This window comes from Calidris pugnax, unplaced genomic scaffold (genome assembly GCF_001431845.1).
Source record: "Calidris pugnax isolate Ruff unplaced genomic scaffold, ASM143184v1 scaffold188, whole genome shotgun sequence".
In the NCBI taxonomy this organism is placed as follows: domain Eukaryota; kingdom Metazoa; phylum Chordata; class Aves; order Charadriiformes; family Scolopacidae; genus Calidris; species Calidris pugnax.
Window position 1 is genome coordinate 16,393,666 of NW_015091257.1, and position 12,461 is coordinate 16,406,126.

The following is a 12,461-nucleotide window of genomic DNA, read 5'->3' on the forward strand; positions in this document are numbered from 1 at the left end:
TGATTTTTAGAGATACTCAAAATGCACTGGACACCAAGCTTGTCCTTAGCTTCCTTCAGCTTCCCAAACCCTGCATAGCTCAGCACTCCCAAGGATCAGCCCACTGGTTTTCACTCCTCTCTCTCGCCTGCACAGAAAGCAAAGTACCTATTTCCCACAGATATCTGCTACAATCAGGAGCCAGCTTTGTTCAGCTGCTGTGCCCAAAGGCGACCTCTTGTCAGGCAGTCTCAGAAGTCTCTTTGAAGGCCGGCTTATTGGCTGCCTATGAGAAGACTGAGGCAGAGCCAGTTTTTCCTTTTCTTTGTATTTTCTTTTAAAGAACTTTTTTTTTCTAAGTGATGCTCAAAGGAATGCTTCTCCTCCATGCAACATTTTCTATGGGAGGAGAAAATATCACAGGTCAGTGTACCGTGAAGAAAAGTCAATTATTTTAACAGAATGCAACTTTTACTACTGTGCTTCCAAAACACGTACAACAAATACGTGAACATATAGCACACCTATATTTGGAAATGAACTCTAATATTCCAGTTTTCCCTGATGCTGAGAGTTTCCTCACCCATTTTAGTGCAACTAAGGTATATCAACATAGCTATCATGTCTCACTTTTAATTTTCCCGTATAACTTTGAAAACGGTTTTCCTTGGCAATGTTTCTACGCACATCTGCATTCAAAACAAGCTCATCTGTGCCCTTCTTCAGGGAAGGAACGGGGTGAATGGAATGAGGGGTGATACAACAGCTGTCCTGCCAGCACTCAGCAGGGTAACACAAGCAAAATCAGCAGCCAACTTAAATCTCTGAAATGAAGAAGCACGTTCCTGTGGCAGAGCGCCTTATAAGTACTATCCGGCAGGGATCTATCCCATCTGTACACACTAAAGGTCCACAGCTTGAATAACAGAAGTGTTACGATGCTGATTGCATGGCATAAGCTCTCTACCTGTGCAGTACAAGGCAGGATTAAGCCACAGAAGTAGCTGCAGTGACTTGTTAAAGTCATCTGGACTGCTGAGGCAACCCTTAATGATATGGTTGCATCATCTGTGCAGAAAGTGGGAGCAGCCATAAGGGGGGAGCCATCGGCCTCACACCCTCACCCTAAAATTTCTGAGATAAACCCCACATGGTTCAAAATAGTCTCGCTGTTCACACCGGGACACTGGTGAAAAGCTAAACCTCTGCTACTTTTGCCAACAGTAACTGAACCCTCCTGCAAGATTCCCTGGTCCCTAATGAGTGATCATTAATCACTGGGTATTTTCTAAGCACAGTTTAGAGGTTAAATAAATGCCAAATAAAGAATTAACAAGTCCGTTATCGAATCAAGAAAATGTGTTTCTTGATTTGGGATCACGGCAGCAGGAAGGCTCAAAGCCAGATAAACAGGGTGCTGTAGTTCCCAGCCTTTTCCGTGTTCCTGCACATTCTTCCACTGGTTGCTCATAAGGAGAAAGGCAGACCCACATCCTCACATCTGTGTTTTCATAGAAGAAATCTGACTTGTCAATGCTCCCCCACAGGAAGAAGGAAATGAGGGACAGGGGTTTCTGATCCAATTTAAGATGGTGCAAGACCCTCAGCTCACCCGTGTGCAATTGTGGTGCCAGCAAGAGACCCCTTTAGTGAAAGGAAGCCACAGGAGGGAGATGGTTAGGTTAAAGATACAAAACATGTACCTTTTTCAAAGCACAAATGAAACAGTCCTATCTCCACCTCAACTTGCAGGTAGTTCCTCCTCTCCCAGTCACCTCCTGCCTGCTGCAGCTTGAACCAGAACTCCCTGCTCTCTGTGGAGAGGGTGGTACATCAAATCCAGTGCTAACTTGCTCCCTGTCCTGTCTCTCCCACCGCGGCTGTGATTTATGGACAAACAGCCTGCAGGCAGAAATGGAGCACAATTTCAGCAACCCGCTACAAGTGCACAGCCCAAACCCCTAAGAAATGTACAGTTTGACTTAAGACAAAACATAACCACCATGCATGCCAAGCAGAAGAAGGTAATGACAGTAGCATTGCCCAATCACAACAGTTGGCTGCTGCACGGGCTGATGGCATTATAAATGCACGCGAGGAAAAAAAGCGTCAAGCTGAGCTGAAGCCATCTGGACCCAGTTAGGCAACAGCAGCTGGCTGGGGGGTACGGAGCGTGGTTTGAAGGGGAATAATGCAATCACTGGTTTCTTTCTTGATGGCAAGTCTCTAAACCACTTTACCCTCTCTTCCCACCAGGAGTCAGTGACAGCCTATGCTACCCGGGGCAAAGTGCAATTGAAGAAGAAGTCTTTTGCTATGCAACCTACATTCTGTCTAGAAAATAAAAGAATAATGACTGAATCTACCAAGTCAATGGGAGAAGGGGCGCACAAGCAGAATGCTGTAGCAAAGGCAGTCACACCCAGTCAGTGCCCAAAAACTACCCCCAGTATAGTGATAGAGCTTCACAGCTTTGAGTACATACACTCTTCAGTGATCTTAAGGCCTAAGATGAGGTCTCTCCTCACTATGAACCTCAGTGACCTCAACACAAATGAGTGCATATGAGCCTGGCCAGAGAGGAATGGGATTTGTCAGTGTCGGTTTACTTTGCAGAGTTTTGACACAGAATTAGTCAAGTCACTTAAACCGGACTTCATCCTCCCTAATGGTGGTTTTTTTCACCCCTTGCTGGTGTGACACAGTGTCCCCAGGCCTCACACACGCAAGTATCAGAGCTGAAGCCAGTGGCAGTGAGGTGTTCATAACAATCGTGCACTTGCCACACTGAATTCATGGAGATCTGTGATTTCTTTTCTGCAGCCAGACTCTGACTCCTGCCCTACATGCCAGCCTGCCTGATCACCAGTCCCAGTCTTACCAGGGTCCCATTGAATCTCATTCCCCCTTTCAGTTCTTTGCCTTCATCCCTTGCCCCATCTCAGCCTGCCTTTCCCATTAGTTGCCATACCCACACACAGCCCAGACTCTGATGGAGCCCTCCTCTCTCCCTTTTCCCAGGCTCTGTCCCCTCCTGAGGTCCACCAAAGCCCTGCACCCACCTAAAACCTCATTGAAGCCTCCTGGGGCTGAAACCCCTTTCCTTGCCCAGTAGGTCTCTGCCTCCTGTCTTCCTCAGTGGACAGCACCGCCTCAGCCCAAGTTGCAGCCTTCCAGTCTCTGGATGGTGTTTATTTAACCTTTTCTTTTTGCTGAGTTTCTCAGGTTTTTTCTCTTCCCTATTCTTCCCCCTTTTTCTGTCCCCAGTCTCTTTCCCTCCCTTCTTGCTAGCTTTCATTGTCTTCAGACTCAAGTCAAAGAGAGCTTCTTCTGCCCTCCCTGGAAGGGGCACTGGGAGATGGTCCCCCCTTACCATGTCAGGAGCCTGTCTACACCCTCCTTTAGGAGAGCTGTGGCTTCAAAGTAGCCTTACATACCAGACTATGTATTCAGTCACACAAACTTCCTTTGTTCAGTGTACAAAATCTTATCAACTGCTATGCATGTCCATTTACAAATTACTCAGCCCAGCTCTGAAATTAGTTGCAGTAGAAAATGGAGAAAAACTTTAGAAGTGTAAAATTACATTAACATTTTTTAAACAAAATTGGTTGCTTCCAAAAATTTCATGGTCATCTTGAAAGAGCTTCCTTAAATATATGTTGCCAAAAAGGAAAATAAATGTATTTTGGATCAGACCACAAGAACCTCTCCATATTTTGGGTGGTTGGTTACGAAAGCAAAAACTCCGCTAACATTGTTCTGATGAAGAGCACCTTTTCAAGTCATACAGATGTAACGTATGTTTCAGATGCATGGGCAGAGATCTTATTTTTAAATATGATCTAATGTGTGAAAGGCTGCACCTACATTTTATTCCATGAAGTAGTTAAAATGAAGTCAGTCCAAAATGTTAACATTTATGTAGTATGTGTTTATGTATGACTCCCCCCACTATATATCACATCAAGCCTGCAAAGTCTTTAAAATGGATTTTGAAAATGCAGAAGCCTCAGAAAAGAACTGCAAAAATAATTCCAGGGCTGAAGATAACACTGCACCACAAGGCATTTTAAAAGCTTGCCAGGGAGAAGACTCAGACGTCCCTGGATTACAGTATCTAAAGACCTCTGGGGGAAGCTTTTCCAGGTGGGAGAGGACTGTTTAATCCACCAGAGAAAAGTATGTCAAGAAATAATGGTTGGAAGCTGAGGCTGATCAAGAATTAAGCACGTGGTTTTAATAGTGAATATATTAACCAGTGGGATAAGTGGTCTTTCTAGAGGTCTTTAAATCAAGACTGGATGCTCTTCTGGAGACGTGATTTAGCCAAGCATATATTATCAGAATCACTATAGGAGTATCAAGGTGACATACATAGACCTGTGAGTCCCGATCATTTTAGCAGATTATGTCAAGGTCCCCTCTAAATGTATAATCTTCATGATTTCTTCTTTGTCAGAATTAAAAAGACTGTAGGTGGATCTAGTTTCCCAGGATACGCTGAAATGTGGCAAGGATTATGAGATATTCCACATTTTACACACTGAGCCATGGGATCCCTAATACCTACAGATGGTCTGACCAGCAGCTTTACACCTTGTTCAGCAGCACTGTATCCTGATATCATGCTGAGGAACAAGTATTACACTGTCTCTGACCAGAATATCATTGACTGAATTCCTAATATCATTTTCTGCAGCACCAGAGATACTCGTGGAACAGTTTGTTTCAGCAACACACCAGTTATACTGGGCATCTGTCTATGTTGTGAGATCTTGGCAGAGTCATGGACAAGGTGCAGTGGAAGTCACTTTATCCTTTTTTATTATTCTACCCATATTGGAGGAAAAGGAGATATTCCCTTCCTGAGCGGAGGGCAGATGGAAAAGAGGTACTGAAAGAGAAAATCCTGGGATGGAGCTGGATTTTTCATCATCATTCACAGTATTCCACCTTCATGCCCCATCCAGTCTGTCAGCTACAGACCTCACCAAGCACATAGATGTGGTGCTTCCACATCAATGCTGTCTTGAGATGAGGACAACAGAGGCCACGCCACCCCTCTGCAGCACAGCTCCACAGCAGCCAGCAGAGCCATTTTGGCTTGGCCCTCCAGCCCAACGTTCAGGGGAAGAGAGCTTGCTGACCTCTCTGAACTGGATACGAAGAGAGACACCCCACCTCCAGGGGCTTTCTGCCCCAAAGAGCCTCTGTTCTAAGAAGTTAATAAAGGCGCTGATAAAGTTTAAAAACACTATTTCTGTGCTTTATGCTGCCAGTTCTCCCTGATTGTTTCTCATGTGCAATTCATAAATATTTACCCACTTCATTTATTGGGCAGGTGAGTTACCACCCAAGGTGGTGGTACCCTTTTTTTTAGCCATTTTATTTAAGAAAAAATGCTCATTGTTTTATTGAAGGGTCATTAACTTCTCTGAAAATATAGTTTTCTACATGAGATATTCCCTTCTGTGATTCAATAACAAGGAAATAAACACCCTGTAATTGTCCAGAGACAAACTGTCTTCTCGAGATGAACTTCCCCACCACATTTCATTCAGGCAGTCGATAGTTTAATACTAAACCAATTAAAAGCAATATACAGCTACATGAATAGGACATTAATTTCCTCATCAGAAGTGGAAATGAGTGGGTGCTTAGATTCCCACAGGGAAGGCAACTCCACCAACCAGCAGCATAATCTACAAAGGCTGCAGCACCAAATGAGGGACTCACCGTGCACAACTGGATCATTACGCTGTGTGGATATTAATGTTACAGCCAAAGCCTCATCCACTCTGTAGTAGCCCCAGGTTATATTGAGAAAATAAAGCAAGGTGATCCCCTTACGAAAAAAAAAAAAAAAAAAAAAAAAAAAAAAAGAAACCCACAGTTTTCCCCTTGTAGCCTATGAAATTGGTACGAATGTGAACATTACTGTGCAAAAATCTCTCTTGCTTAAGTTGTCATTCCAAATCAATTCCAAGTATAAAAAAGCCCTTCCATTGAACAGATCTGTTCAAAACCCTATTTCCTATTGCAGCCAATAGCGAAAAAGAAAATTTCATCCACTTTCAGCAACTTTTTGATTGAGGATTAGCCACAGAAAAGTGAGACAACTGTATTAGTTATCTCTATGCACCGGGACGGCACATGATGCTACCTATGCAAAGTCAGAAGCAAATTCAGCTGAAATCAGCTGAAAAAAAATCCTGCTGTCTGAAGAAGAGGAGGCTCTGGGGAGACCTCATAGTGGCCTTCCAGTACCTGAAGGGAGCCTACAGGAAGGCTGGGGAGGACCTGTTTAGAAAGGCCTGCAGTGACAGGACAAGGAGCAATGGCTTCAAGCTGGAGGGGAACCGATTTAGATTGGAGATTAAGAGAGGGTTCTTCACTGTGAGGGTGGTGGAGCACTGGAACAGGTTGCCCAGGGAGGTGGTTGAGGCCCCATCCCTGGAGATATTCAAGGAGATGCTCGATGAGGCCCTGGGCAACCTGGTCTAGTTGGGGGTGTCCCTGGTGACTGCGGGGAGGTTGGACTAGATGACCTTTGGAGGTCCCTTCCGGCCTGGGCAATTCTATGAATCTATGATTCTATAAGCAGGACTGGATCATCTATGGATGAAAGCTAGAGGGTCAGAAGCCATTTCCTACCCACTACTCGTACCCCTGGTGTGGTGGTCCAGCCAAGAACAGAAAGATGGAGCAGAATCATTGGCACATCACAGCCCTCCAGCAGATACACTAATGAATACTTCCACATATTGAGACCTAAACTTACTTTAATTAGCATGAGAAACAGATCTACAACAGATTAAGCACAAGGAATGATATAAAATACAAGGTAACAAAGTGAAGAAGCAATAACACTGATGGGAAACTTTGCCAGTTTTATAATTTTAATTGGTTCTTTAAATGCTGCACATTCCAGGCAGCCAAGACTCCTATTTAGAGTGTTGTATATCAAAATTGAGCAGGACACCCAGAGAGAGGCTTTAATTTATTTTTAAGTTGCAATCATCTTGCCCTCATAGAACAATTTGTCATATGTCACCAAATAAATAACACTCCAGGGCATTTAAGTTTCTTAAAACCAGTGGCAGCTTTCCCAAATGTTCTAGATCTCTGCACATTATTACAGTGGTCTTCAACACATTCAAGGGTTTGCAATGAGTTTTTGTGTAATTTTTATATCCATATAATATGAAATATTAACAAAATACATTGTCAACTTCAGCATGTCAACAATTTATTCTAGCATTAGACGTTCCACCCAAGCAAGATCAGACCAGATGAGGAGTTCAGGAGATTTGTCAAGGGGAAAGACAGAGAGAGAGTCTATCCGGCCAAGGATCCCCAAGCTTTCCCAGCCTCACCATGTCCCACTTTCCCCCAGAAATCTCAACAAAGCTCAGTTTCGCCAATGGCAGCAGTACATTACGTTTTTCCTCATGGATTAAATACAAACCTCAATTTTTGCCTTCGAACACCTTAAACCACCTCCCTCCCCCTGGTGAAAGCTCAGCAGGGCAGGGTGAAAGGAGGGGCAAAATGGCTTTCATATCAACTGTAGACCTATGAAGTCTCTCCTTTGGCTTCTGGATATGAAGGTAGGAGCTTTCCTATTTTCGTAAGTCCACCAGCTCTTTCTTTCAATACTCAGTCAAGCAAAAAGGATCATCTATATCAGTCATACGGCCAGCCGAACAACTCATCACAAACTTACCGGGCATTTTCTGTTCTTAAATTGTCCAGCAGCCCACCACAATGTCTGCAGTGTAAAGTAGTCACCACAGCCTCTGTGGAGAATTTTTCTCTCCAGCTGATCAGCAAAACATATCTTGCAAATTTTTGATCATGTTCAACTAAAAGCATTTTGGTTTACAGAATAATCAAACGATATGTTTTCATTCTGTGACTATGTATGTAATTCATGGCTTTCCTTGCAAGCACTGCTGTGGATCTGAAAAAAGAAATCTATCATCATTTTCCATATTTGCTATGTTTTTCAATTTCCACTAATACTGTTGCCAACAAACCACTTTACAAAAACATTTGTATAAACAAGACAGGGAGTAAGTGTGAGCACAGTCAAAGAGAAGTTCCTTATAAACGTGAATGACTATTCACCTCGTTCCCTTGTAGTTTCCAGGCTCCTATCGGTTTAGCACTGTTGTAAGTACTATCCCGAAAGCAGCTTGCTGGCTAGAGATGGATATTGATTCAAAGTAGTGCAGTTTCACATTGTCATCTTGTTATATTATCTGGTGAAATCTCACTTATCACAATGGGGGAGGAAAGGAGAGAAAATGTAAAGCAGATAGAAGCATTCTTAAAGGGTTTATCAGTAGGGATTTACCCTAACCTCTTCCCCCAACATACACACAGCTCTTTTAGGTTCATTTTCCCTGTAAGTTTCCACACTATAGAGCAAATCCAGTCCTATCAAAAACCGACATCTAACCATCTCAGTGCAGAAGCCTCTGGAAGTGCCACATGCTTTTTAGTTCCCTCCACCATCCTGCAATAGTCCACATTGTCAGTATCTGCCTGCCATTGCAAATACGCCCAGCATCATTTCCCACAACAAAACAATGGAGACAGACAGGGTCTTGCTCAACTATCTTAATTAATGAAAAGCTATTAGTTTGATTGCAGGTTGGTAATTGGTCTAGCCCTGCAGTAAATGCCATTAAAATCATTTTTACAGAACTCTTCTAATAGCTAGCTATTCTTGTAGTGCAATTGCTTTTAAATCTCATGAGGCTAATGTGTAATACATGACTGTTCCAGTTCACAGCTCTCAGCACTCAGAGGACATATATCAGGCTTCAAGTTGTTAATTTGTTATGGTAATCAATACCTTATTCTTTTTAACCACAGAGACAAACTCATTTGCTCTTTTCAGTTTGATATTGGATTATGAATGATTTACATCCATAACTACTGTAAATGCCACATGACACTTAACAGCATCAGCTAGGGATTTATAACTTTCTTTTCAGTAGGTTTTCAACAGAATTTGTCTGCAAGTTGCCAGATGACAGAGGTGGAGCATCAGCAGTATTTGATGGTTTGGCACAATTGTTCAAAGAGGATCACATAGATGATGATATATTCAGAAATACTCCCTTTTTTTAAAAAAAAAAAAGCTGTTATTAAATCAGTCAGTCATTTACATTTTACCAGCTAGCATCCATGCATGCTACAAGAGCAACAAGCAGCTGTTTGGAGCTTAGCAGCCGTATTACATCTATCAACACCTTTCAGTTGTTCAGGAACATAAGTAAATCTGATAAACACGTCTGCTAAATAAATTTGTGTCAACTATAAACAGGCTTTTCAGAGTATAATTTCTTGAAGGATTTCCCAGGTGTTATCCTCAGTTATAAATTATATGTAATCCAAAGCGTAATCCAGAAGGAAAAGAGGATCTGGAAATTTCAGCATTCTTCTCCCTGTGGTTTTAACTTATCTCACATCATCTCTTAGGTCCTCCTTAGGCCACCAGATCAATACTTTGCATGTTTAAAGACCATCCTGAAGACAGACATGAAGGCCCATGAATATAGATTTGTTTACAGGATTGGGGTTTGATGATATTTCAGGTATATTAATTTTTTAATATTTTAAAAGGTTAGAATGACATTTCTCCCTTCAATTATTTCCTTGAGTTTCTCTGTCATTTCTTGGAAACTTAATTCCTTCTTGTGATTCCTCTTTTATATATAGTTTTTAATCGCTTTTTATTTCCTCAGCACCACAGGTTTCCCCACCCACTCCTTTTAAATGATAGTTTATTACCAAGTGCCATGGTCACACTTCAATATTTCATCTGGGTGACACTAAGCTGAAGTGGCTTAGTTTATAGGCCATGGAATTTTGATGAGTCTTAGTTAATTTTGCATGAAGATCAAGAAGCCAGGGCAGCAAAAGTCATTCATGGAAAGTGGCTTCTCTGTGGAAGAACACTTGTAAGATGAACTTGTTCCTTGATTGAAACTCCTTCTAATTACATTAACCATATTCTCCCTCTAAGCTCCCACCATTACTAAGATTGTTATTTCATTTCCTGAGGCCCATGTGCTTTCTGACTGATGGATCCTGTATTATGGCTGTATCTAATTCCAGCATATTTCAGCCGGATGTCTTTAACTAGACCACAGATATTGAAAAATATGAACCTTTTATTTTGCTAATAGTCCAAAAGAGAGTGCTTTGGCATAAGATCAGTCAGTACTTGTCTAATGTAAATGGCCCTCATAAAGCACTGATTCAGTCATTTATTTTAAATATTCTCATTGCTGTTTTGTTTGTGATAAGTATGTACTCAGAGCATTTCCAGAACCACTTGACATGCACCAAAATATAAAAGCATTTGTGAGAGTTCAATCAGCCTACACTTGGAACTTGAAAAAACTCAAGGGAGCAGACTTTGCCTTATGCCTTAAGTGAGCTCTGAGCCCTGTCAGAGCACAGCAAGAAGAGCTTTCTACAGTAAGACCTATAGACCACTGACAATTCAAACGCTGAATCCCAGCCTTCAAACCTGAGCTGAAATGCCCCTTATTTCATGCTTTAAGTTGGAAAAAAAGAGAAAGTGGCCTCCTCTACAAGCACCAATACTCTAATCGCATTCAGCACCAAATCACTGCATTGAATGATATCTTAAAGTTATATGGAAGGGAGGTCTCTCTAAGCAGAATCAATGGAAAAAGTTACTACCAAGTCTTATCACTCAACAGAGCTAGCCGGATTTAAAGAAATATGATTCAGAAATGTATTTTCACACTTCGCCCTTGAGTTCAGCTGGCTACTATTTCTAGGTCTTGCTAAACAGTATCCTTCTCAAATCCAATAGAAACTCAAAGCCCTTTGCAGCTTACTCCTTCCCTACTATCTCTGCATCAGTAATTGTACCTTACTACCACCCAATCCAAGAGGGTAGTTTTATTTTCCACTTAGATTTTCAAGTAAGCGCCTTCCATGCTTTCTATTGCTGCTAGGAAAAAATCCAACAAAAGACATCACTCCTTGAAGGTATCTCTTGCCTGATGTCTACAAAATATTTCAATAGTTGAGCTCCTGGTGTGTTGAGATCACTGCATCATGCTGAGATACTTTGCTTCCCTGTTTCCCTGTGCTCCTGTATATAGAATCACAGAATCATAGAATGGTTGAGTTGGAAGGGACCTTAAGGATCATCGGGTTCCACCCCCCCTGCCATGGGCAGGGACACCTCCCACTAGAGCAGGTCGCTCAAAGCCCCATCCAGCCTGGCCTTGAACACCTTCAGGGATGGGGCATCCACAGCTTCTCTGGGCAACCTGTTCCAGTGTCTCACCATCCTCCAGGAAAGAATTTCTTCCTTATATCTAATCTAGATCTCCCCTCTTTCAGTTTACAACCATTACCCCTCAGCCTATCGCTACACTCCCTGATAAACCCCATCTCTCCCGTAGGCCCCCTTTAGGTACTGGAAGGCTGCTATAAGGTCTCCCCAGAGTCTTCTCTTCTCCAAGCTGAACAACCCCAACCCTCTCAGCCTGTCTTCATAGGAGAGGTGCTCCAGCCCTCTGATCATCTTCGTGGCCCTCCTCTGGACCCATTTCAACAGGTGCATGTCCCTTCTGTGCTAAAGGCTCCAAAGCTGGATGCAGTACTCCAGATGGGTTCTCACCATAGTGGAGTAGAAGGCTAGAATAGCCTCCTAAAACCTTCTGGCCACACTTCTTTAGATACATCCCAGGGTGTGGTTGGCTTTCTGGGCTGCAAGCACATACTGCCAGCTTGTGTTGAGCTTCTCATCCACCAACATCCCCAAGTCTTTCTCCTCAGGACTGCTCTCAATCCATTCTCTGTCCAGCCTGTATTTGTGCTTGGGATTGCCCCGACCCATGTGCAGGACCTTGCACTTGGCCTGGTTGAACTTCATCAGGTTTGCACAAGACCACCTCTCAAGCCTGTCCATGTCTCTCTGGATGGCATCCCTTCCCTCCAGTGTGTTGACTGCACCACACAGCTTGGTGTCATCAGCAAACTTGCTGAGGCTGCACTCTATCCCATTGTCTGTGTCTCCAACAAAGATGCAAAACAGCACTGGTCCCAGTACTGACCCCTGTAGAACACCACTCATCACTGGCTTCCACTTGGACACTGAGCCATTGACCACAACCCTTTAAGTGTAGCCACCCAGCCAGTTCCTTATCCTTATATGCTGTCAGCATCAGTTGTCTCCCGTCTTAGCCTTGGATTGTGCACTCCTTCTTTCAATTGCAAGCTCCTTCTTACAAATTTGTTCAATAGCTAGCCGAGTGGGTCTTGGCATATGACTGTCAATAGTAGCATCAGTAACCAAAATTCTAGGGTTTTCAGAGGCTTCACTACGAATCAATATTTAACTAAAAATTCATACAGACAATTCAGTATTCACAACAGAAAAATTGTGCTTAGGGAAAAGAGCAAACACACTGACACAA